The following is a 3,465-nucleotide window of genomic DNA, read 5'->3' on the forward strand; positions in this document are numbered from 1 at the left end:
AACGGTGCACAGCTGATATACAAGGACTGTCGTTTTTAAAGATATTACTGATTTTCTTTGAATGTAAGAATGTAAATACTGAGTCTGAAATAGTATAGCAATATGCTGTAAAATTATGTGAAAGCATGCATGAAACTATACATCTTCAGATGTTGTACATACACACTAATAATACAAAGTTATTATGGCTGTGTGTACCTGGTGTACACCTCCTAGTGGTTAAAGCACGTTATTGAATTATTGTTTTTATGTGTTATATTTGATTAAAAAAATATTAAGAGTACATACTTTCATAGGGGGAAAGTATAAATATAGAAATATAGAATATAAAAAATCAAGAAGACACTATAAGTGATCTCTACAATAAAACAGTTTAGTGCAGGATGTACAAAGATATTAATAGGAGGAGGTGCAAAACAGAGAAACGAATTAACCTTTATTTAAACATTAAATAACAGATTAAGGTACAAACAAACAAAGTACTTAACGTCTAATATATTGCTTTCCTGCAATGTTAACCATGTTGAAGCACTTATTTGAACTGATATTATACATATGAATTATACTCTTATGTATGTAGATAGAATAAGTAATGTGCAGAATATGACAGTTTAATGGTGGAGGTACACACATATTGATAGATGTCTTGTAATGCACTGCACTGTTAAAAAGGATATTGGTTTTTAGTCAGATGGGCAAATGTTATCATGCTGAGTGAACCCACTGCCCATTACAACTCATTAAGACGAGTTACAAAAACTTCAACTTGAAAAATATTTGTAAACTCAGAATAATCCGTTGCATTAAATTGATAACATGAGTCAGCCTCGGCATTGTATGTAACACGCATGCGCCCGCAATATGACGTCACACGCAGTGTCCCAAAACTGAAATGAATTTGAAATCCGAGTTGGCTGCCATCTTTCTTCCTCGCTCAGAGCCCGGACTGGAGTTATCAAGTAAGTACTTTCAAATTACATACATTCAAAGTAAGTACATGCAAATTAATCCTCTAACGTTAGTCTCTGTCTCAGACTGACTGTCGCCACACCTTTTGATGCATATTTCATATTTAACGTTAGTTCGTTTTAGGAAAAACGTTAGCATGTTAGCGAGCTAGCTAGCTAGCAGTAGGTTGGAAATTAAGAGCTGCCCGAGTGAAATAGCGAGAATATAGTGTAAAGCAAAGGAGGGTGAATGAGTTGAATGTTGATGAGACAAATTCGGACCATCTAGATTTAACAACAGATGATTACATAGAGCAGGGGTCGGCAACAGGCAGACCGCGGTCCGGATCCGGACCCAGACGCCGACCTATACGGACCCGGAGCTATAATCAATACATTAATAGGGGATTTTTCGGCGCCTCCCACTTTTTTAACGCTGATAACGCGTGGCTGTGTCTTTAGTTGTAAGCACAGTGGCGATCTGTTGTTATTAGCATCTGGTTAGCTAGCTATGCTAATGAATTTAAAGAGATTTTCTACAACCAGGTGGAAGAGAGCTATCTCCTGAGAGGCTCAATAACTCAGCTCAGTGAGGTTAAGGCACACCTTGATATGATCATTATAGTTATTAATGAGACTAAATGAAAAACAGGTATAAAATACGATATGACAGCAACAAAAAAGTTGTTAAAATAACAAGAATAGAGTTTAAAAGGGGAGTGATTTGTAAAATATCCTAAAAGGAAAATATGCTACAGTTCTGTTTCATATGGGTGTTGAGAGAGATGTATCCATAGATCTCTAATGTTGCTCTCAAAGTGCACCACATTGATGCATTTACTTCAATATTTAAACATTACACATATCCACAGTATTTAAGTAATGTTAATTGACAATAAATATTGTGTTTTTGAATTGTACTTCTTTATTTGATTGGCAGTCAGTTGTTGATTACATGCAGACGTTGATAAAGCTACAGGTCACTTCAATATATATCACACTAATTCATGAAGCAACTTAGACATTTTGATGTTCCGGATTTGCATGGGGAGTTTTTCTCTAAACTGGACCTCGTTGCATTTTAGTGAAGACCCCTGACATAGAGGATCAAGACCTGCATGATTTGTTCAACAGAAAGTTGCATCTTCTTACTGCGTATGCAAACGATTTTGCATGTGTCTAAGACAAAAACCCAGGAAATTATAAACGAGCTATGTAGCATTAGCTCAGCTGTGGAAGAGTGCACACCACAAATAATTGGAAGTGTACTGATCAACCACAATTGTGCAGTAAATAGTGCAGTCACCACTGCTATAACAGAGATAGTTAAAAAAGCAAACCCCCTAAGTTTCCTGTCAAAGGGCGGACCTTTTGGCTCTGAATACAAAAGAGAAACTTTTTACAAGAATAATTTTAAAGTGATTGAGCCGATTGAATATGTTTAGATGCATCTTCCAGACGTACATTTGGTTATATTCCAATTCTGAAAGTCTTGACAGAGCTGTTAAATCGTAATAATGTTCTTCTATTTCATGTATTGCATGTTCAACATTTGTATATGGTTTGACATATATATGCTTGTGCAATACCAAATATTGCATCTGGGCAGCTTGTGAAATGTGAAAACGTAGGTCACTTTTAACTTGGACTAAAATGATGTAATGTCACTTCTTCATATAGATCGTCAAGGAATTCACCAGGCTGATGTCGATGGACCTCAATTCGCTCTATGAGGGTCTGGACAGCCACCTGCAGAAATTCCTTCAGTTGTTCAGGTCAAAGCGCTTTGAGGGGATCAAAGAAATTACATCCTTAATGGAGAGCCTCGACAAGGATGTAAGTACAGTTCTTTACTTTAAAGTACTTTGAGGCAATAGAGCTGCCTTCCCACATTCATTCATGTGTTCTCGTGTAAACTCAATGTAATTGTTACGACGGGATGCAGGGGAAGGACCCAAAAGCAGGCGCCTGATGCAGTTCAATGATTTAATAAACAACATGGTGGTACAAAGGCTTAAGGGATAGTGAGGCAGGCAAGGGTCAGAGAAGGCAGGCCACACACGGACACGGACACACGGAATATGAAGGAATCTATTAAGTTAGCTGTGAACGTAGTGCAAATAACCAGAATGCCTTGTGGAGTGAGGGGGTCATATAATTATGATAGCAACGAGCAATATTAATTTATCATGTGTTTTGGCAGGCATCGAACCAAAGGAAAAGGGCAGCAGTGTTGCAGGGCCTACCATGGTACATGAGAGAGAATCCTTCAACTATCATGAAGATGTGTGAGGTAAGCGCTGAAATGTCGTTCAAGATGATACAAAAAACGAGTTCACAGGGTTACACTAGTCGTTTCAGGCGTCGTCTGTGTATGCACATATGCCAAAGCATCTCTAAAGCACTTTCGTTGTTGTTTTTTGTTCTTTTTGCATGAAGCCAACGGATCCTGAAGAGGACGTCATCAAGGGAATGGTGATTGGAGTCCTTTTAGTCGTTGAAGATGTGAAGGAACCTC

The 3,465-nt window shown here is 37.8% G+C and overlaps 1 long non-coding RNA gene across 1 annotated transcript; it reads left to right on the plus strand.

The window, feature by feature from the left end:
• Positions 1–905: 905 nt before the first annotated feature.
• Positions 906–3,195, plus strand: LOC117453381 (uncharacterized). Its single transcript, XR_004552896.2, has 3 exons — positions 906–959; positions 2,628–2,783; positions 3,151–3,195. It is a non-coding gene; the product is annotated as an uncharacterized lncRNA (long non-coding RNA).
• Positions 3,196–3,465: the final 270 nt, after the last annotated feature.

Source organism: Pseudochaenichthys georgianus, chromosome 10, assembly GCF_902827115.2.
Source record: "Pseudochaenichthys georgianus chromosome 10, fPseGeo1.2, whole genome shotgun sequence".
Classification (NCBI taxonomy): Eukaryota; Metazoa; Chordata; class Actinopteri; order Perciformes; family Channichthyidae; genus Pseudochaenichthys; species Pseudochaenichthys georgianus.